Consider the following 22166-nt stretch of genomic DNA (forward strand, 5'->3'; position numbering starts at 1 on the left):
GTGCTGCTTGGAAAAGAAGGATGTTTGGTGATGAGGAAAAAATAGCACGCACTTTACACGCTGGCAGCGGTGGGATTCGAACCCACGCCCCCGAAGAGACTGGAGCCTGAATGCAGCGCCTAAGACCGCTCGGCCACGCTAACACCTAACAACGTTCTGCCTTCAGAATCTGATATCTGGTGATTGAAATGTGGTTTTCTTGCATTTTGACCTTTGAGTCGAGGATTTTCCATTGAACGAATCAAATAAATGGGCTTTCTGAGCAATATTCATGCGACGAGGTGGCCGAGTGTTTGAGGTGATGGATTCCTAATCCATTGTGCTCTGCACGCATGGTTTTGTATCTCATCCGCGCCATTATTGCATTTACCGTTTGATGTGTCGGTTCCTTCCTGAAATTCAACCAGAAGTCTTGGGCCTCGCTCCAATCCGAAGCCACCTTGGATGTATTTTGCAATGCTCGCTGATCTCTGATCAAATCAGCAAGGTCCTGATTGGTGCACGGAGGTGTTGCGAGTGTTAGATGTGAATAACGTGAAGTATCAAGAAAGTACACAATGACGCCCCGGTAAAGCGAGTATCTGTCCACAGATAATACCTGACCTGCTGAGTGTTGCCAGCAGTTTCTGGATTTATTTTTGAGCTTTCACGATAGCCGTTTTCCTGACAACTTGAAACTTTACTCAAGGGCGCAGCTTCAAGCACAACTTTCTTGAGCTCGACTCACACACATCATCGCTCTTTACTTTCCTACACACTCGCTTTAAAATCTGGCTTATCCGCACACAGCTTCCTGCGAAACGAAAATTTGAAACAACTTTCGCTCTTGGCCTGCAATCGCTCCTTTTTCGCCACAGGCGCTCTTTACATTTATCCTCTACTCGATTCAATCCCATGTTTAAACAGAACTATTAAGATCAAGGCGGAACACGTCCGATCTTCCTGGGCCGCCCCAACTTTCCAAATGTGCACCTCTCAACCGCCACTCGCAGCTCTGCAGCGCTGCCCGTCGGTCACGCAACACAACTGCTGAAAGAAAAAATCCAAAAAGCATCAAAACAAAATCCAGTTCTTCAGTTACCATCACCTGGATCACAAGATTCGACAAGTAATATTCGTGAACAATCGGGCGGCTATCTTTCCAGAGGCCAGCCCTGCTTTCATCGTGTTTGTCTGTCGAGCGGTCACGCAGATCGAAATGTATCGACTGGTTTCAAGGCGCAAATGAACATTGGTGCGAATCGGACATCTGCCCAATAGAAACAGTGGTCGCAGCAGAACAAACTTCAAGGCGTGAGATCATGAAAGTGAATGCTGGAGTCGGCAATGCCGCAGGAAAGTTTCCATGAAGTGGAAGGAAGAAAGGAAAGTCGGCATATTGGCTGTGGAAGGAAGAAAAAGTGGGGAAAACAGGCCAGTTTGAACTGTGGAGCATCAAGTACAGGCATGTGAGAGTGCTGGATTTGAAGGAATGGTTAGGTTTTTGCCAGCAACAAAAAATATTTCTTTTTTGTGCAAAAGATTGATTTCTTGCTGCATTCTATTAGTGTATGTGGTAGAGAACAAAAGAGGTAATCGAAACTATAGTGTAGCTCGTATTCAAACCGAACAAACTGCGACCTCAACGCAGAGCATGGACGAGGATACGATCAAGGCGAAGCGCATCAGGTGGGGCAGTCATGCCCGAACAACAGCAATGTCGCGCCCGGTGCTGCTTGGAAAAGAAGGATGTTTGGTGATGAGGAAAAAATAGCAGGCACTTTACACGCTGGCAGCGGTGGGATTCGAACCCACGCCCCCGAAGAGACTGGAGCCTTAATCCAGCGCCTTAGACCTCTCGGCCACGCTACCACATGTCAAAGCTCTGCCTTCAGAATCTGATATCTGGTGATTGAAATGTGGTTTTCTTGCATTTTGACCTTTGAGTCGAGGATTTTCCATTGAACGAATCAAATAAATGGGCTTTCTGAGCAATATTCATGCGTCGAGGTGGCCGAGTGTTTGAGGTGATGGATTCCTAATCCATTGTGCTCTGCACGCATGGTTTTGTATCTCATCCGCGCCATTATTGCATTTACCGTTTGATGTGTCGGTTCCTTCCTGAAATTCAACCAGAAGTCTTGGGCCTCGCTCCAATCCGAAGCCACGGTGGATGAATTTTGCATTGCTCGCTGATCTCTGCTCAAATCAGCAAGGAAAAATTGGTGCACGGAGGTGTTGCGAGTGTTAGATGTGAATAACGTGAAGTATCAATAAAGTGCACAATGACGCCGCGGTAAAGCGAGTATCTGTCCACAGATAATACCTGACCTGCTGAGTGTAGCCAGCAGTTTCTGGATTTATTGTTGAGCTTTCACGATAGCCCTTTTCCTGACAACTTGAAACTTTACTCAAGGGCGCAGCTTCAAGCACAACTTTCTTGAGTTCTCCTCACACACAACATTGCTCTTTACTTTCCGACACACTCGCTTTAAAATCTGGCTTATCCGCACACAGCTTCCTGCGCCACGAAAATTTGAAACACCTTTCGCTCTTGGCCTGCAATCGCTCCTTTTTCGCCACAGGCGCTCTTTACATTTATCCTCTACTCGATTCAATCCCATGTTTAAACAGAACTATTAAGATCAAGGCGGAACACTTCCGATCTTCCTGGGCCGCCCCAACTTGCCAAATGTGCACCTCTCAACCGCCACTCGCAGCTCTGTCGCGCTGCCCGTCGGTCACGCAACTCAACTGCTGAAAGAAAAAATCCAAAAAGCATCAAAACAAAATCCAGTTCTTCAGTTACCATCACCTGGATCACAAGATTCGACAAGTAAAATTCGTGAACAATCGGGCGGCTGTCTTTCCAGAGGCCAGCCCTGCTTTCATCGTGTTTGTCTTTCGAGCGGTCACGCAGATCGAAATGTATCGACTGGTTTCAAGGCGCAAATGAACATTGGTGCGAATCGGACATCTGCCCAACAGAAACAGTGGTCGCAGCAGAACAAACTTAAAGGCGTGAGATCATGAAAGTGAATGCTGGAGTCGGCAATGCCGCTGGAAAGTTTCCATGAAGTGGAAGGAAGAAAGGAAAGGCGCCATATTGGCTGTGGAAGGAAGAAAAAGTGGGGAGAACAGGCCAGTTTGAACTGTGGAACATCAAGTACAGGCATGTGAGCGTGCTGGATTTGAAGGAATGGTTCGGTTTTTGCCAGCAACAAAAAATATTTCTTTTTTGTGCAAAAGATTGATTTCTTGCTGCATTCTATTAGTGTATGTGGTAGAGAACAAAAGAGGTAATCGAAACTATACTGTAGCTCGTATTCAAACCGAACAAACTGCGACCTCAACGCAGAGCATGGACGAGGATACGATCAAGGCGAAGCGCATCAGGTGGGGCAGTCATGCCCGAACAACAGCAATGTCGCGCCCGGTGCTGCTTGGAAAAGAAGGATGTTTGGTGCTGATGAAAAAATAGCAAGCACTTTACACGCTGGCAGCGGTGGGATTCGAACCCACGCCCCCGAAGAGACTGGAGCCTTAATCCAGCGCCTTAGACCGCTCGGCCACGCTACCACCTGTCAAAGCTCTCCCTTCAGAATCTGATATCTGGTGATTGAAATGTGGTTTTCTTGCATTTTGACCTTTGAGTCGAGGATTTTCCATTGAACGAATCAAATAAATGGTCTTTCTGAGCAATATTCATGCGACGAGCTGGCCGAGTGTTTGAGGTGATGGATTCCTAATCCATTGTGCTCTGCACGCATGGTTTTGTATTTCATGCGCGCCATTATTACATTTACCGTTTGATGTGTTGCTTCATTCCTGATATTTAACCAGAAGTCTTGAGCCTCGCTCCAATCCGAAGCCACGGTGGATGAATTTTGCATTGCTCGCTGAACTCTGCAAATAACAGCAAGGTCCTGATTGGCGCACGGAGGTGTTGCGAGTGTCAGATGTGAATAACGTGAAGTATCAAGAAAGTGCACAATGACGCCCTGGTAAAGCGAGTATCTGTCCACAGATACAACCTGACCTGCTGAGTGATGCCAGCAGTTTCTGGATTTATTTTTGAGCTTTCACGATAGCCGTTTTCCTGACAACTTGAAACTTTACTCAAGGGCGCAGCTTCAAGCACAACTTTCTTGAGCTCTACTCACACACAACATCGCTCTTGACTTTCCCACACACGCGCTTTAAAATCTGGCTTATCCGCACATCGATTCCTGCGCCATGAAAATTTGAAAGACCTTTCGCTCTTGGCCTGCAATCGCTACTTTTTCGCCACAGGCGCTCTTTACATATATCCTCGACTCGATTCAATCCCATGTTGCGACAGAACTATTCCGATCAAGGCGGAACACGTCCGATCTTCCTGGGCCGCCCCAACTTGCCAAATGTGCACCTCCCAACCGCCATTCGCAGCTCTGTAGCGCTGCCCGTCGGTCACGCAACTCAACTGCTGAAAGAAAAAAAGCCAAAAAGCATCAAAACAAAAACCAGTTCTTCAGTTATCATCACCTGGATCACAAGATTCGACAAGTAAAATTCGTGAACAATCGGGCGGCTGTCTTTCCAGAGGCCAGCCCTGCTTTCATCGTGTTTGTCTGTCGAGCGGTCACTCAGATCGAAATGTATCGACTGGTTTCAAGGCGCAAATGAACATTGGTGCGAATCGGACATCTGCCCAATGGAAACAGTGGTCGCAGCAGAACAAAATTAAAGGCGTGAGATCATGAAAGAAAATGCTGGAGTCGGCAATGCCGCAGGAAAGTTTCCATGAAGTGGAAGGAAGAAAGGAAAGGCGGCATATTGGCTGTGGAAGGAAGAAAAAGTGGGGAAAACAGGCCAGTTTGAACTGTGGAGCATCAAGTACAGGCATGTGAGAATGCTGGATTTGAAGGAATGGATAGGTTTTTGACAGCAACAAAAAATATTTTTTTTTTGTGCAAAAGATTGATTTCTTGCTGCATTCTATTAGTGTATGTGGTAGAGAGCAAAAGAGGTAATCGAAACTATAGTGTAGCTCGTATTCAAACCGAACAAACTGCGACCTCAACGCAGAGCATGGACGAGGATACGATCAAGGCGAAGCGCATCAGGTGGGGCAGTCATGCCCGAACAACAGCAATGTCGCGCCCGGTGCTGCTTGGAAAAGAAGGATGTTTGGTGATGAGGAAAAAATAGCAAGCACTTTACACGCTGGCAGCGGTGGGATTCGAACCCACGCCCCCGAGGAGACTGGAGCCTTAAACCAGCGCCTTAGACGCTCGGACACGCTACCACCTGTCAACACTCTGCCTTCAGAATCTCATATCTGGTGATTGAAATGTGGTTTTCTTGCATTTTGACCTTTGAGTCGAGGATTTTCCATTGAACGAATCAAATAAATGGTCTTTCTGAGCAATATTCATGCGACGAGGTGGCCGAGTGTTTGAGGTGATGGATTCCTAATCCATTGTGCTCTGCTCGCATGGTTTTGTATCTCATCCGCGCCATTATTGCATTTACCGTTTGATGTGTCGGTTCCTTCCTGAAATTCAACCAGAAGTCTTGGGCCTCGCTCCAATCCGAAGCCACGGTGGATGTATTTTGCAATGCTCGCTGATCTCTGATCAAATCAGCAAGGTCCTGATTGGTGCACGGAGGTGTTGCGAGTGTTAGATGTGAATAACGTGAAGTATCAAGAAAGTGCACAATGACGCCCCGGTAAAGCGAGTATCTGTCCACAGATAATACCTGACCTGCTGAGTGTTGCCAGCAGTTTCTGGATTTATTTTTGAGCTTTCACGATAGCCGTTTTCCTGACAACTTGAAACTTTACTCAAGGGCGCAGCTTCAAGCACAACTTTCTTGAGCTCGACTCACACACATCATCGCTCCTTACTTTCCAACACACTCGCTTTAAAATCTGGCTTATCCGCACACAGCTTCCTGCGAAACGAAAATTTGAAACAACTTTCGCTCTTGGACTGCAATCGCTCCTTTTTCGCCACAGGCGCTCTTTACATTTATCCTCTACTCGATTCAATCCCATGTTTAAACAGAACTATTAAGATCAAGGCGGAACACGTCCGATCTTCCTGGGCCGCCCCAACTTGCCAAATGTGCACCTCTCAACCGCCACTCGCAGCTCTGTAGCGCTGCCCGTCGGTCACGCAACTCAACTGCTGAAAGAAAAAATCCAAAAAGCATCAAAACAAAATCCAGTTCTTCAGTTACCATCACCTGGATCACAAGATTCGACAAGTAAAATTCGTGAACAATCGGGCGGCTGTCTTTCCAGAGGCCAGCCCTGCTTTCATCGTGTTTGTCTGTCGAGCGGTCACGCAGATCGAAATGTATCGACAGGTTTCAAGGCGCAAATGAACATTGGTGCGAATCGGACATCTGCCCAATCGAAACAGTGGTCGCAGCAGAACAAACTGAAAGGCGTGAGATCATGAAAGTGAATGCTGGAGTCGGCAATGCCGCAGGAAAGTTTCCATGAAGTGGAAGGAAGAAAGGAAAGGCGGCATATTGGCTGTGGAAAGAAGAAAAAGTGGGGAAAACAGGCCAGTTTGAACTGTGGAGCATCAAGGACAGGCATGTGAGAGTGCTGGATTTGAAGGAATGGTTAGGTTTTTGCCAGCAACAAAAAATATTTCTTTTTTTGTGCAAAAGATTGATTTCTTGCTGCATTCTATTAGTGTATGTGGTAGAGAACAAAAGAGGTAATCGAAACTATACTGTAGCTCGTATTCAAACCGAACAAACTGCGACCTCAACGCAGAGCATGGACGAGGATACGATCAAGGCGAAGCGCATCAGGTGGGGCAGTCATGCCCGAACAACAGCAATGTCGCGCCCGGTGCTGCTTGGAAAAGAAGGATGTTTGGTGATGAGGAAAAAATAGCAAGCACTTTACACGCTGGCAGCGGTGGGATTCGAACCCACGCCCCCTAGGAGACTGGAGCCTTAATCCAGCGCCTTAGACGCTCGGACACGCTACCACCTGTCAACACTCTGCCTTCAGAATCTCATATCTGGTGATTGAAATGTGGTTTTCTTGCATTTTGACCTTTGAGTCGAGGATTTTCCATTGAACGAATCAAATAAATGGTCTTTCTGAGCAATATTCATGCGACGAGGTGGCCGAGTGTTTGAGGTGATGGATTCCTAATCCATTGTGCTCTGCTCGCATGGTTTTGTATCTCATCCGCGCCATTATTGCATTTACCGTTTGATGTGTCGGTTCCTTCCTGAAATTCAACCAGAAGTCTTGGGCCTCGCTCCAATCCGAAGCCACGGTGGATGTATTTTGCAATGCTCGCTGATCTCTGATCAAATCAGCAAGGTCCTGATTGGTGCACGGAGGTGTTGCGAGTGTTAGATGTGAATAACGTGAAGTATCAAGAAAGTGCACAATGACGCCCCGGTAAAGCGAGTATCTGTCCACAGATAATACCTGACCTGCTGAGTGTTGCCAGCAGTTTCTGGATTTATTTTTGAGCTTTCACGATAGCCGTTTTCCTGACAACTTGAAACTTTACTCAAGGGCGCAGCTTCAAGCACAACTTTCTTGAGCTCGACTCACACACATCATCGCTCCTTACTTTCCAACACACTCGCTTTAAAATCTGGCTTATCCGCACACAGCTTCCTGCGAAACGAAAATTTGAAACAACTTTCGCTCTTGGACTGCAATCGCTCCTTTTTCGCCACAGGCGCTCTTTACATTTATCCTCTACTCGATTCAATCCCATGTTTAAACAGAACTATTAAGATCAAGGCGGAACACGTCCGATCTTCCTGGGCCGCCCCAACTTGCCAAATGTGCACCTCTCAACCGCCACTCGCAGCTCTGTAGCGCTGCCCGTCGGTCACGCAACTCAACTGCTGAAAGAAAAAATCCAAAAAGCATCAAAACAAAATCCAGTTCTTCAGTTACCATCACCTGGATCACAAGATTCGACAAGTAAAATTCGTGAACAATCGGGCGGCTGTCTTTCCAGAGGCCAGCCCTGCTTTCATCGTGTTTGTCTGTCGAGCGGTCACGCAGATCGAAATGTATCGACAGGTTTCAAGGCGCAAATGAACATTGGTGCGAATCGGACATCTGCCCAATCGAAACAGTGGTCGCAGCAGAACAAACTGAAAGGCGTGAGATCATGAAAGTGAATGCTGGAGTCGGCAATGCCGCAGGAAAGTTTCCATGAAGTGGAAGGAAGAAAGGAAAGGCGGCATATTGGCTGTGGAAAGAAGAAAAAGTGGGGAAAACAGGCCAGTTTGAACTGTGGAGCATCAAGGACAGGCATGTGAGAGTGCTGGATTTGAAGGAATGGTTAGGTTTTTGCCAGCAACAAAAAATATTTCTTTTTTTGTGCAAAAGATTGATTTCTTGCTGCATTCTATTAGTGTATGTGGTAGAGAACAAAAGAGGTAATCGAAACTATACTGTAGCTCGTATTCAAACCGAACAAACTGCGACCTCAACGCAGAGCATGGACGAGGATACGATCAAGGCGAAGCGCATCAGGTGGGGCAGTCATGCCCGAACAACAGCAATGTCGCGCCCGGTGCTGCTTGGAAAAGAAGGATGTTTGGTGATGAGGAAAAAATAGCAAGCACTTTACACGCTGGCAGCGGTGGGATTCGAACCCACGCCCCCTAGGAGACTGGAGCCTGAATCCAGCGCCTTAGACGCTCGGACACGCTACCACCTGTCAACACTCTGCCTTCAGAATCTCATATCTGGTGATTGAAATGTGGTTTTCTTGCATTTTGACCTTTGAGTCGAGGATTTTCCATTGAACGAATCAAATAAATGGTCTTTCTGAGCAATATTCATGCGACGAGGTGGCCGAGTGTTTGAGGTGATGGATTCCTAATCCATTGTGCTCTGCTCGCATGGTTTTGTATCTCATCCGCGCCATTATTGCATTTACCGTTTGATGTGTCGGTTCCTTCCTGAAATTCAACCAGAAGTCTTGGGCCTCGCTCCAATCCGAAGCCACGGTGGATGTATTTTGCAATGCTCGCTGATCTCTGATCAAATCAGCAAGGTCCTGATTGGTGCACGGAGGTGTTGCGAGTGTTAGATGTGAATAACGTGAAGTATCAAGAAAGTGCACAATGACGCCCCGGTAAAGCGAGTATCTGTCCACAGATAATACCTGACCTGCTGAGTGTTGCCAGCAGTTTCTGGATTTATTTTTGAGCTTTCACGATAGCCGTTTTCCTGACAACTTGAAACTTTACTCAAGGGCGCAGCTTCAAGCACAACTTTCTTGAGCTCGACTCACACACATCATCGCTCTTTACTTTCCAACACACTCGCTTTAAAATCTGGCTTATCCGCACACAGCTTCCTGCGAAACGAAAATTTGAAACAACTTTCGCTCTTGGACTGCAATCGCTCCTTTTTCGCCACAGGCGCTCTTTACATTTATCCTCTACTCGATTCAATCCCATGTTTAAACAGAACTATTAAGATCAAGGCGGAACACGTCCGATCTTCCTGGGCCGCCCCAACTTGCCAAATGTGCACCTCTCAACCGCCACTCGCAGCTCTGTAGCGCTGCCCGTCGGTCACGCAACTCAACTGCTGAAAGAAAAAATCCAAAAAGCATCAAAACAAAATCCAGTTCTTCAGTTACCATCACCTGGATCACAAGATTCGACAAGTAAAATTCGTGAACAATCGGGCGGCTGTCTTTCCAGAGGCCAGCCCTGCTTTCATCGTGTTTGTCTGTCGAGCGGTCACGCAGATCGAAATGTATCGACAGGTTTCAAGGCGCAAATGAACATTGGTGCGAATCGGACATCTGCCCAATCGAAACAGTGGTCGCAGCAGAACAAACTGAAAGGCGTGAGATCATGAAAGTGAATGCTGGAGTCGGCAATGCCGCAGGAAAGTTTCCATGAAGTGGAAGGAAGAAAGGAAAGGCGGCATATTGGCTGTGGAAGGAAGAAAAAGTGGGGAAAACAGGCCAGTTTGAACTGTGGAGCATCAAGTACAGGCATGTGAGAGTGCTGGATTTGAAGGAATGGTTAGGTTTTTGCCAGCAACAAAAAATATTTCTTTTTTGTGCAAAAGATTGATTTCTTGCTGCATTCTATTAGTGTATGTGGTAGAGAACAAAAGAGGTAATCGAAACTATACTGTAGCTCGTATTCAAACCGAACAAACTGCGACCTCAACGCAGAGCATGGACGAGGATACGATCAAGGCGAAGCGCATCAGGTGGGGCAGTCATGCCCGAACAACAGCAATGTCGCGCCCGGTGCTGCTTGGAAAAGAAGGATGTTTGGTGATGAGGAAAAAATAGCAAGCACTTTACACGCTGGCAGCGGTGGGATTCGAACCCACGCCCCCTAGGAGACTGGAGCCTTAATCCAGCGCCTTAGACGCTCGGACACGCTACCACCTGTCAACACTCTGCCTTCAGAATCTCATATCTGGTGATTGAAATGTGGTTTTCTTGCATTTTGACCTTTGAGTCGAGGATTTTCCATTGAACGAATCAAATAAATGGTCTTTCTGAGCAATATTCATGCGACGAGGTGGCCGAGTGTTTGAGGTGATGGATTCCTAATCCATTGTGCTCTGCTCGCATGGTTTTGTATCTCATCCGCGCCATTATTGCATTTACCGTTTGATGTGTCGGTTCCTTCCTGAAATTCAACCAGAAGTCTTGGGCCTCGCTCCAATCCGAAGCCACGGTGGATGTATTTTGCAATGCTCGCTGATCTCTGATCAAATCAGCAAGGTCCTGATTGGTGCACGGAGGTGTTGCGAGTGTTAGATGTGAATAACGTGAAGTATCAAGAAAGTGCACAATGACGCCCCGGTAAAGCGAGTATCTGTCCACAGATAATACCTGACCTGCTGAGTGTTGCCAGCAGTTTCTGGATTTATTTTTGAGCTTTCACGATAGCCGTTTTCCTGACAACTTGAAACTTTACTCAAGGGCGCAGCTTCAAGCACAACTTTCTTGAGCTCGACTCACACACATCATCGCTCTTTACTTTCCAACACACTCGCTTTAAAATCTGGCTTATCCGCACACAGCTTCCTGCGAAACGAAAATTTGAAACAACTTTCGCTCTTGGACTGCAATCGCTCCTTTTTCGCCACAGGCGCTCTTTACATTTATCCTCTACTCGATTCAATCCCATGTTTAAACAGAACTATTAAGATCAAGGCGGAACACGTCCGATCTTCCTGGGCCGCCCCAACTTGCCAAATGTGCACCTCTCAACCGCCACTCGCAGCTCTGTAGCGCTGCCCGTCGGTCACGCAACTCAACTGCTGAAAGAAAAAATCCAAAAAGCATCAAAACAAAATCCAGTTCTTCAGTTACCATCACCTGGATCACAAGATTCGACAAGTAAAATTCGTGAACAATCGGGCGGCTGTCTTTCCAGAGGCCAGCCCTGCTTTCATCGTGTTTGTCTGTCGAGCGGTCACGCAGATCGAAATGTATCGACAGGTTTCAAGGCGCAAATGAACATTGGTGCGAATCGGACATCTGCCCAATCGAAACAGTGGTCGCAGCAGAACAAACTGAAAGGCGTGAGATCATGAAAGTGAATGCTGGAGTCGGCAATGCCGCAGGAAAGTTTCCATGAAGTGGAAGGAAGAAAGGAAAGGCGGCATATTGGCTGTGGAAGGAAGAAAAAGTGGGGAAAACAGGCCAGTTTGAACTGTGGAGCATCAAGTACAGGCATGTGAGAGTGCTGGATTTGAAGGAATGGTTAGGTTTTTGCCAGCAACAAAAAATATTTCTTTTTTGTGCAAAAGATTGATTTCTTGCTGCATTCTATTAGTGTATGTGGTAGAGAACAAAAGAGGTAATCGAAACTATACTGTAGCTCGTATTCAAACCGAACAAACTGCGACCTCAACGCAGAGCATGGACGAGGATACGATCAAGGCGAAGCGCATCAGGTGGGGCAGTCATGCCCGAACAACAGCAATGTCGCGCCCGGTGCTGCTTGGAAAAGAAGGATGTTTGGTGATGAGGAAAAAATAGCAAGCACTTTACACGCTGGCAGCGGTGGGATTCGAACCCACGCCCCCGAGGAGACTGGAGCCTTAATCCAGCGCCTTAGACGCTCGGACACGCTACCACCTGTCAACACTCTGCCTTCAGAATCTCATATCTGGTGATTGAAATGTGGTTTTCTTGCATTTTGACCTTAGAGTCGAGGATTTTCCATTGAACGAATCAAATAAATGGTCTTTCTGAGCAATATTCATGCGACGAGGTGGCCGAGTGTTTGAGGTGATGGATTCCTAATCCATTGTGCTCTGCTCGCATGGTTTTGTATCTCATCCGCGCCATTATTGCATTTACCGTTTGATGTGTCGGTTCCTTCCTGAAATTCAACCAGAAGTCTTGGGCCTCGCTCCAATCCGAAGCCACGGTGGATGTATTTTGCAATGCTCGCTGATCTCTGATCAAATCAGCAAGGTCCTGATTGGTGCACGGAGGTGTTGCGAGTGTTAGATGTGAATAACGTGAAGTATCAAGAAAGTGCACAATGACGCCCCGGTAAAGCGAGTATCTGTCCACAGATAATACCTGACCTGCTGAGTGTTGCCAGCAGTTTCTGGATTTATTTTTGAGCTTTCACGATAGCCGTTTTCCTGACAACTTGAAACTTTACTCAAGGGCGCAGCTTCAAGCACAACTTTCTTGAGCTCGACTCACACACATCATCGCTCTTTACTTTCCAACACACTCGCTTTAAAATCTGGCTTATCCGCACACAGCTTCCTGCGAAACGAAAATTTGAAACAACTTTCGCTCTTGGACTGCAATCGCTCCTTTTTCGCCACAGGCGCTCTTTACATTTATCCTCTACTCGATTCAATCCCATGTTTAAACAGAACTATTAAGATCAAGGCGGAACACGTCCGATCTTCCTGGGCCGCCCCAACTTGCCAAATGTGCACCTCTCAATCGCCACTCGCAGCTCTGTAGCGCTGCCCGTCGGTCACGCAACTCAACTGCTGAAAGAAAAAATCCAAAAAGCATCAAAACAAAATCCAGTTCTTCAGTTACCATCACCTGGATCACAAGATTCGACAAGTAAAATTCGTGAACAATCGTGCGGCTGTCTTTCCAGAGGCCAGCCCTGCTTTCATCGTGTTTGTCTGTCGAGCGGTCACGCAGATCGAAATGTATCGACAGGTTTCAAGGCGCAAATGAACATTGGTGCGAATCGGACATCTGCCCAATCGAAACAGTGGTCGCAGCAGAACAAACTGAAAGGCGTGAGATCATGAAAGTGAATGCTGGAGTCGGCAATGCCGCAGGAAAGTTTCCATGAAGTGGAAGGAAGAAAGGAAAGGCGGCATATTGGCTGTGGAAGGAAGAAAAAGTGGGGAAAACAGGCCAGTTTGAACTGTGGAGCATCAAGTACAGGCATGTGAGAGTGCTGGATTTGAAGGAATGGTTCGGTTTTTGCCAGCAACAAAAAATATTTCTTTTTTGTGCAAAAGATTGATTTCTTGCTGCATTCTATTAGTGTATGTGGTAGAGAACAAAAGAGGTAATCGAAACTATACTGTAGCTCGTATTCAAACCGAACAAACTGCGACCTCAACGCAGAGCATGGACGAGGATACGATCAAGGCGAAGCGCATCAGGTGGGGCAGTCATGCCCGAACAACAGCAATGTCGCGCCCGGTGCTGCTTGGAAAAGAAGGATGTTTGGTGATGAGGAAAAAATAGCAAGCACTTTACACGCTGGCAGCGGTGGGATTCGAACCCACGCCCCCGAGGAGACTGGAGCCTTAATCCAGCGCCTTAGACGCTCGGACACGCTACCACCTGTCAACACTCTACCTTCAGAATCTCATATCTGGTGATTGAAATGTGGTTTTCTTGCATTTTGACCTTTGAGTCGAGGATTTTCCATTGAACGAATCAAATAAATGGTCTTTCTGAGCAATATTCATGCGACGAGGTGGCCGAGTGTTTGAGGTGATGGATTCCTAATCCATTGTGCTCTGCTCGCATGGTTTTGTATCTCATCCGCGCCATTATTGCATTTACCGTTTGATGTGTCGGTTCCTTCCTGAAATTCAACCAGAAGTCTTGGGCCTCGCTCCAATCCGAAGCCACGGTGGATGTATTTTGCAATGCTCGCTGATCTCTGATCAAATCAGCAAGGTCCTGATTGGTGCACGGAGGTGTTGCGAGTGTTAGATGTGAATAACGTGAAGTATCAAGAAAGTGCACAATGACGCCCCGGTAAAGCGAGTATCTGTCCACAGATAATACCTGACCTGCTGAGTGTTGCCAGCAGTTTCTGGATTTATTTTTGAGCTTTCACGATAGCCGTTTTCCTGACAACTTGAAACTTTACTCAAGGGCGCAGCTTCAAGCACAACTTTCTTGAGCTCGACTCACACACATCATCGCTCTTTACTTTCCAACACACTCGCTTTAAAATCTGGCTTATCCGCACACAGCTTCCTGCGAAACGAAAATTTGAAACAACTTTCGCTCTTGGACTGCAATCGCTCCTTTTTCGCCACAGGCGCTCTTTACATTTATCCTCTACTCGATTCAATCCCATGTTTAAACAGAACTATTAAGATCAAGGCGGAACACGTCCGATCTTCCTGGGCCGCCCCAACTTGCCAAATGTGCACCTCTCAATCGCCACTCGCAGCTCTGTAGCGCTGCCCGTCGGTCACGCAACTCAACTGCTGAAAGAAAAAATCCAAAAAGCATCAAAACAAAATCCAGTTCTTCAGTTACCATCACCTGGATCACAAGATTCGACAAGTAAAATTCGTGAACAATCGGGCGGCTGTCTTTCCAGAGGCCAGCCCTGCTTTCATCGTGTTTGTCTGTCGAGCGGTCACGCAGATCGAAATGTATCGACAGGTTTCAAGGCGCAAATGAACATTGGTGCGAATCGGACATCTGCCCAATCGAAACAGTGGTCGCAGCAGAACAAACTGAAAGGCGTGAGATCATGAAAGTGAATGCTGGAGTCGGCAATGCCGCAGGAAAGTTTCCATGAAGTGGAAGGAAGAAAGGAAAGGCGGCATATTGGCTGTGGAAGGAAGAAAAAGTGGGGAAAACAGGCCAGTTTGAACTGTGGAGCATCAAGTACAGGCATGTGAGAGTGCTGGATTTGAAGGAATGGTTAGGTTTTTGCCAGCAACAAAAAATATTTCTTTTTTTGTGCAAAAGATTGATTTCTTGCTGCATTCTATTAGTGTATGTGGTAGAGAACAAAAGAGGTAATCGAAACTATACTGTAGCTCGTATTCAAACCGAACAAACTGCGACCTCAACGCAGAGCATGGACGAGGATACGATCAAGGCGAAGCGCATCAGGTGGGGCAGTCATGCCCGAACAACAGCAATGTCGCGCCCGGTGCTGCTTGGAAAAGAAGGATGTTTGGTGATGAGGAAAAAATAGCAAGCACTTTACACGCTGGCAGCGGTGGGATTCGAACCCACGCCCCCGAAGAGACTGGAGCCTTAATCCAGCGCCTTAGACCGCTCGGCCACGCTACCACCTGTCAAAACTCTGCCTTCAGAATCTGATATCTGGTGATTGAAATGTGGTTTTCTTGCATTTTGACCTTTGAGTCGAGGATTTTCCATCGAACGAATCAAATAAATGGGCTTTCTGAGCAATATTCATGCGACGAGGTGGCCGAGTGTTTGAGGTGATGGATTCCTAATCCATTGTGCTCTGCACGCATGGTTTTGTATCTCATCCGCGCCATTATTGCATTTACCGTTTGATGTGTCGGTTCCTTCCTGAAATTCAACCAGAAGTCTTGGGCCTCACTCCAATCCGAAGCCACCTTGGATGTATTTTGCAATGCTCGCTGATCTCTGATCAAATCAGCAAGGTCCTGATTGGTGCACGGAGGTGTTGCGAGTGTTAGATGTGAATAACGTGAAGTATCAAGAAAGTGCACAATGACGCCCCGGTAAAGCGAGTATCTGTCCACAGATAATACCTGACCTGCTGAGTGTTGCCAGCAGTTTCTGGATTTATTTTTGAGCTTTCACGATAGCCGTTTTCCTGACAACTTGAAACTTTACTCAAGGGCGCAGCTTCAAGCACAACTTTCTTGAGCTCGACTCACACACATCATCGCTCTTTACTTTCCTACACACTCGCTTTAAAATCTGGCTTATCCGCACACAGCTTCCTGCGCCACGAAAATTTGAAACACCTTTCGCTCTTGGCCTGCAATCGCTCCTTTTTCGCCACAGGCGCTCTTTACATTTATCCTCTACTCGATTCAATCCCATGTTTAAACAGAACTATTAAGATCAAGGCGGAACACTTCCGATCTTCCTGGGCCGCCCCAACTTGCCAAATGTGCACCTCTCAACCGCCACTCGCAGCTCTGTCGCGCTGCCCGTCGGTCACGCAACTCAACTGCTGAAAGAAAAAATCCAAAAAGCATCAAAACAAAATCCAGTTCTTCAGTTACCATCACCTGGATCACAAGATTCGACAAGTAAAATTCATGAACAATCGGGCGGCTGTCTTTCCAGAGGCCAGCCCTGCTTTCATCGTGTTTGTCTGTCGAGCGGTCACGCAGATCGAAATGTATCGACTGGTTTCAAGGCGCAAATGAACATTGGTGCGAATCGGACATCTGCCCAATAGAAACAGTGGTCGCAGCAGAACAAACTTCAAGGCGTGAGATCATGAAAGTGAATGCTGGAGTCGGCAATGCCGCAGGAAAGTTTCCATGAAGTGGAAGGAAGAAAGGAAAGTCGGCATATTGGCTGTGGAAGGAAGAAAAAGTGGGGAAAACAGGCCAGTTTGAACTGTGGAGCATCAAGTACAGGCATGTGAGAGTGCTGGATTTGAAGGAATGGTTAGGTTTTTGCCAGCAACAAAAAATATTTCTTTTTTGTGCAAAAGATTGATTTCTTGCTGCATTCTATTAGTGTATGTGGTAGAGAACAAAAGAGGTAATCGAAACTATACTGTAGCTCGTATTCAAACCGAACAAACTGCGACCTCAACGCAGAGCATGGACGAGGATACGATCAAGGCGAAGCGCATCAGGTGGGGCAGTCATGCCCGAACAACAGCAATGTCGCGCCCGGTGCTGCTTGGAAAAGAAGGATGTTTGGTGATGAGGAAAAAATAGCAAGCACTTTACACGCTGGCAGCGGTGGGATTCGAACCCACGCCCCCGAAGAGACTGCAGCCTGAATGCAGCGCCTAAGACCGCTCGGCCACGCTAACACCTGACAACGTTCTGCCTTCAGAATCTGATATCTGGTGATTGAAATGTGGTTTTCTTGCATTTTGACTTTTGAGTCGAGGATTTTCCATTGAACGAATCAAATAAATGGGCTTTCTGAGCAATATTCATGCGACGAGGTGGCCGAGTGTTTGAGGTGATGGATTCCTAATCCATTGTGCTCTGCACGCATGGTTTTGTATCTCATCCGCGCCATTATTGCATTTACCGTTTGATGTGTCGGTTCCTTCCTGAAATTCAACCAGAAGTCTTGGGCCTCGCTCCAATCCGAAGCCACCTTGGATGTATTTTGCAATGCTCGCTGATCTCTGATCAAATCAGCAAGGTCCTGATTGGTGCACGGAGGTGTTGCGAGTGTTAGATGTGAATAACGTGAAGTATCAAGAAAGTGCACAATGACGCCCCGGTAAAGCGAGTATCTGTCCACAGATAATACCTGACCTGCTGAGTGTTGCCAGCAGTTTCTGGATTTATTTTTGAGCTTTCACGATAGCCGTTTTCCTGACAACTTGAAACTTTACTCAAGGGCGCAGCTTCAAGCACAACATTCTTGAGCTCGACTCACACACATCATCGCTCTTTACTTTCCAACACACTCGCTTTAAAATCTGGCTTATCCGCACACAGCTTCCTGCGAAACGAAAATTTGAAACAACTTTCGCTCTTGGACTGCAATCGCTCCTTTTTCGCCACAGGCGCTCTTTACATTTATCCTCTACTCGATTCAATCCCATGTTTAAACAGAACTATTAAGATCAAGGCGGAACACTTCCGATCTTCCTGGGCCGCCCCAACTTGCCAAATGTGCACCTCTCAACCGCCACTCGCAGCTCTGTCGCGCTGCCCGTCGGTCACGCAACTCAACTGCTGAAAGAAAAAATCCAAAAAGCATCAAAACAAAATCCAGTTCTTCAGTTACCATCACCTGGATCACAAGATTCGACAAGTAAAATTCGTGAACAATCGGGCGGCTGTCTTTCCAGAGGCTAGCCCTGCTTTCATCGTGTTTGTCTGTCGAGCGGTCACGCAGATCGAAATGTATCGACTGGTTTCAAGGCGCAAATGAACATTGGTGCGAATCGGACATCTGCCCAATAGAAACAGTGGTCGCAGCAGAACAAACTTCAAGGCGTGAGATCATGAAAGTGAATGCTGGAGTCGGCAATGCCGCAGGAAAGTTTCCATGAAGTGGAAGGAAGAAAGGAAAGTCGGCATATTGGCTGTGGAAGGAAGAAAAAGTGGGGAAAACAGGCCAGTTTGAACTGTGGAGCATCAAGTACAGGCATGTGAGAGTGCTGGATTTGAAGGAATGGTTAGGTTTTTGCCAGCAACAAAAAATATTTCTTTTTTGTGCAAAAGATTGATTTCTTGCTGCATTCTATTAGTGTATGTGGTAGAGAACAAAAGAGGTAATCGAAACTATAGTGTAGCTCGTATTCAAACCGAACAAACTGCGACCTCAACGCAGAGCATGGACGAGGATACGATCAAGGCGAAGCGCATCAGGTGGGGCAGTCATGCCCGAACAACAGCAATGTCGCGCCCGGTGCTGCTTGGAAAAGAAGGATGTTTGGTGATGAGGAAAAAATAGCAAGCACTTTACACGCTGGCAGCGGTGGGATTCGAACCCACGCCCCCGAAGAGACTGGAGCCTGAATGCAGCGCCTAAGACCGCTCGGCCACGCTAACACCTGACAACGTTCTGCCTTCAGAATCTGATATCTGGTGATTGAAATGTGGTTTTCTTGCATTTTGACCTTTGAGTCGAGGATTTTCCATTGAACGAATCAAATAAATGGGCTTTCTGAGCAATATTCATGCGACGAGGTGGCCGAGTGTTTGAGGTGATGGATTCCTAATCCATTGTGCTCTGCACGCATGGTTTTGTATCTCATCCGCGCCATTATTGCATTTACCGTTTGATGTGTCGGTTCCTTCCTGAAATTCAACCAGAAGTCTTGGGCCTCGCTCCAATCCGAAGCCACCTTGGATGTATTTTGCAATGCTCGCTGATCTCTGATCAAATCAGCAAGGTCCTGATTGGTGCACGGAGGTGTTGCGAGTGTTAGATGTGAATAACGTGAAGTATCAAGAAAGTGCACAATGACGCCCCGGTAAAGCGAGTATCTGTCCACAGATAATACCTGACCTGCTGAGTGTTGCCAGCAGTTTCTGGATTTATTTTTGAGCTTTCACGATAGCCGTTTTCCTGACAACTTGAAACTTTACTCAAGGGCGCAGCTTCAAGCACAACTTTCTTGAGCTCGACTCACACACATCATCGCTCTTTACTTTCCAACACACTCGCTTTAAAATCTGGCTTATCCGCACACAGCTTCCTGCGAAACGAAAATTTGAAACAACTTTCGCTCTTGGACTGCAATCGCTCCTTTTTCGCCACAGGCGCTCTTTACATTTATCCTCTACTCGATTCAATCCCATGTTTAAACAGAACTATTAAGATCAAGGCGGAACACGTCCGATCTTCCTGGGCCGCCCCAACTTGCCAAATGTGCACCTCTCAACCGCCACTCGCAGCTCTGTCGCGCTGCCCGTCGGTCACGCAACTCAACTGCTGAAAGAAAAAATCCAAAAAGCATCAAAACAAAATCCAGTTCTTCAGTTACCATCACCTGGATCACAAGATTCGACAAGTAAAATTCGTGAACAATCGGGCGGCTGTCTTTACAGAGGCCAGCCCTGCTTTCATCGTGTTTGTCTGTCGAGCGGTCACGCAGATCGAAATGTATCGACAGGTTTCAAGGCGCAAATGAACATTGGTGCGAATCGGACATCTGCCCAATAGAAACAGTGGTCGCAGCAGAACAAAGTTAAAGGCGTGAGATCATGAAAATGAATGCTGGAGTCGGCAATGCCGCAGGAAAGTTTCCATGAAGTGGAAGGAAGAAAGGAAAGGCGGCATATTGGCTGTGGAAGGAAGAAAAAGTGGGGAAAACAGGCCAGTTTGAACTGTGGAGCATCAAGTACAGGCATGTGAGAGTGCTGGATTTGAAGGAATGGTTAGGTTTTTGCCAGCAACAAAAAATATTTCTTTTTTGTGCAAAAGATTGATTTCTTGCTGCATTCTATTAGTGTATGTGGTAGAGAACAAAAGAGGTAATCGAAACTATAGTGTAGCTCGTATTCAAACCGAACAAACTGCGACCTCAACGCAGAGCATGGACGAGGATACGATCAAGGCGAAGCGCATCAGGTGGGGCAGTCATGCCCGAACAACAGCAATGTCGCGCCCGGTGCTGCTTGGAAAAGAAGGATGTTTGGTGATGAGGAAAAAATAGCAAGCACTTTACACAATGGCAGCGGTGGGATTCGAACCCACGCCCCCGAAGAGACTGGAGCCTTAATCCAGCGCCTTAGACCACTCGGCCACGCTACCACCTGTCAAAGCTCTGCCTTCAGAATCTGATATCTGGTGATTGAAATGTGGTTTTCTTGCATTTTGACCTTTGAGTCGAGGATTTTCCATCGAACGAATCAAATAAATGGGCTTTCTGACCAATATTCATGCGACGAGGTGGCCGAGTGTTTGAGGTGATGGATTCCTAATCCATTGTGCTCTGCACGCATGGTTTTGTATCTCATCCGCGCCATTATTGCATTTACCGTTTGATGTGTCGGTTCCTTCCTGAAATTCAACCAGAAGTCTTGGGCCTCGCTCCAATCCGAAGCCACGGTGGATGAATTTTGCATTGCTCGCTGATCTCTGATCAAATCAGCAAGGTCCTGATTGGTGCACGGAGGTGTTGCGAGTGTTAGATGTGAATAACGTGAAGTATCAAGAAAGTGCACAATGACGCCCCGGTAAAGCGAGTATCTGTCCACAGATAATACCTGACCTGCTGAGTGTTGCCAGCAGTTTCTGGATTTATTTTTGAGCTTTCACGATAGCCGTTTTCCTGACAACTTGAAACTTTACTCAAGGGCGCAGCTTCAAGCACAACTTTCTTGAGCTCGACTCACACACATCATCGCTCTTTACTTTCCGACACACTCGCTGTAAAATCTGACTTATCCGCACACAGCTTCCTGCGCCACGAAAATTTGAAACAACTTTCGCTCTTGGACTGCAATCGCTCCTTTTTCGCCACAGGCGCTCTTTACATTTATCCTCTACTCGATTCAATCCCATGTTTAAACAGAACTATTAAGATCAAGGCGGAATACTTCCGATCTTCCTGGGCCGCCCCAACTTGCCAAATGTGCACCTCTCAACCGCCACTCGCAGCTCTGTAGCGCTGCCCGTCGGTCACGCAACTCAACTGCTGAAAGAAAAAATCCAAAAAGCATCAAAACAAAATCGAGTTCTTCAGTTACCATCACCTGGATCACAAGATTCGACAAGTAAAATTCGTGAACAATCGGGCGGCTGTCTTTCCAGAGGCCAGCCCTGCTTTCATCGTGTTTGTCTGTCGAGCGGTCACGCAGATCGAAATGTGTCGACTGGTTTCAAGGCGCAAATGAACATTGGTGCGAATCGGACATCTGCCCAATAGAAACAGTGGTCACAGCAGAACAAATTTAAACGCGTGAGATCATGAAAGTGAATGCTGGAGTCGGCAATGCCGCAGGATAGTTTCCATGAAGTGGAAGGAAGAAAGGAAAGGCGGCATATTGGCTGTGGAAGGAAGAAAAAGTGGGGAAAACAGGCAGTTTGAACTGTGGAGCATCAAGTACAGGCATGTGAGAGTGCTGGATTTGAAGGAATGGTTCGGTTTTTGCCAGCAACAAAAAATATTTCTTTTTTGTGCAAAAGATTGATTTCTTGCTGCATTCTATTAGTGTATGTGGTAGAGAACAAAAGAGGTAATCGAAACTATACTGTAGCTCGTATTCAAACCGAACAAACTGCGACCTCAACGCAGAGCATGGACGAGGATACGATCAAGGCGAAGCGCATCAGGTGGGG

The 22166-nt window shown here is 46.9% G+C and overlaps 10 non-coding genes across 10 annotated transcripts; all 10 read right to left on the bottom strand.

Annotated features, from left to right (window-relative positions):
* Window positions 1–1769: 1769 nt before the first annotated feature.
* trnal-aag (transfer RNA leucine (anticodon AAG)) lies at window positions 1770–1851 on the bottom strand. The gene has a single exon. It is a non-coding gene; the product is annotated as a tRNA-Leu (tRNA).
* A 1625-nt stretch (window positions 1852–3476) lies between these two features.
* trnal-aag (transfer RNA leucine (anticodon AAG)) lies at window positions 3477–3558 on the bottom strand. Its single transcript has one exon. It is a non-coding gene; the product is annotated as a tRNA-Leu (tRNA).
* A 3335-nt stretch (window positions 3559–6893) lies between these two features.
* trnal-aag (transfer RNA leucine (anticodon AAG)) lies at window positions 6894–6974 on the bottom strand. Its single transcript has one exon. It is a non-coding gene; the product is annotated as a tRNA-Leu (tRNA).
* Window positions 6975–8601: 1627 nt separating this feature from the next.
* On the bottom strand, window positions 8602–8682 carry trnal-cag (transfer RNA leucine (anticodon CAG)). The gene has a single exon. It is a non-coding gene; the product is annotated as a tRNA-Leu (tRNA).
* Window positions 8683–10308: 1626 nt separating this feature from the next.
* Window positions 10309–10389, bottom strand: trnal-aag (transfer RNA leucine (anticodon AAG)). Its single transcript has one exon. It is a non-coding gene; the product is annotated as a tRNA-Leu (tRNA).
* Window positions 10390–12015: 1626 nt separating this feature from the next.
* On the bottom strand, window positions 12016–12096 carry trnal-aag (transfer RNA leucine (anticodon AAG)). The gene has a single exon. It is a non-coding gene; the product is annotated as a tRNA-Leu (tRNA).
* A 1626-nt stretch (window positions 12097–13722) lies between these two features.
* Window positions 13723–13803, bottom strand: trnal-aag (transfer RNA leucine (anticodon AAG)). Its single transcript has one exon. It is a non-coding gene; the product is annotated as a tRNA-Leu (tRNA).
* Window positions 13804–15430: 1627 nt separating this feature from the next.
* On the bottom strand, window positions 15431–15512 carry trnal-aag (transfer RNA leucine (anticodon AAG)). The gene has a single exon. It is a non-coding gene; the product is annotated as a tRNA-Leu (tRNA).
* Window positions 15513–17138: 1626 nt separating this feature from the next.
* Window positions 17139–17220, bottom strand: trnal-cag (transfer RNA leucine (anticodon CAG)). Its single transcript has one exon. It is a non-coding gene; the product is annotated as a tRNA-Leu (tRNA).
* A 3334-nt stretch (window positions 17221–20554) lies between these two features.
* Window positions 20555–20636, bottom strand: trnal-aag (transfer RNA leucine (anticodon AAG)). Its single transcript has one exon. It is a non-coding gene; the product is annotated as a tRNA-Leu (tRNA).
* Between the last annotated feature and the right edge of the window lie 1530 nt (window positions 20637–22166).

Source organism: Heptranchias perlo, chromosome 35, assembly GCF_035084215.1.
Source record: "Heptranchias perlo isolate sHepPer1 chromosome 35, sHepPer1.hap1, whole genome shotgun sequence".
Lineage (NCBI taxonomy): Eukaryota > Metazoa > Chordata > Chondrichthyes > Hexanchiformes > Hexanchidae > Heptranchias > Heptranchias perlo.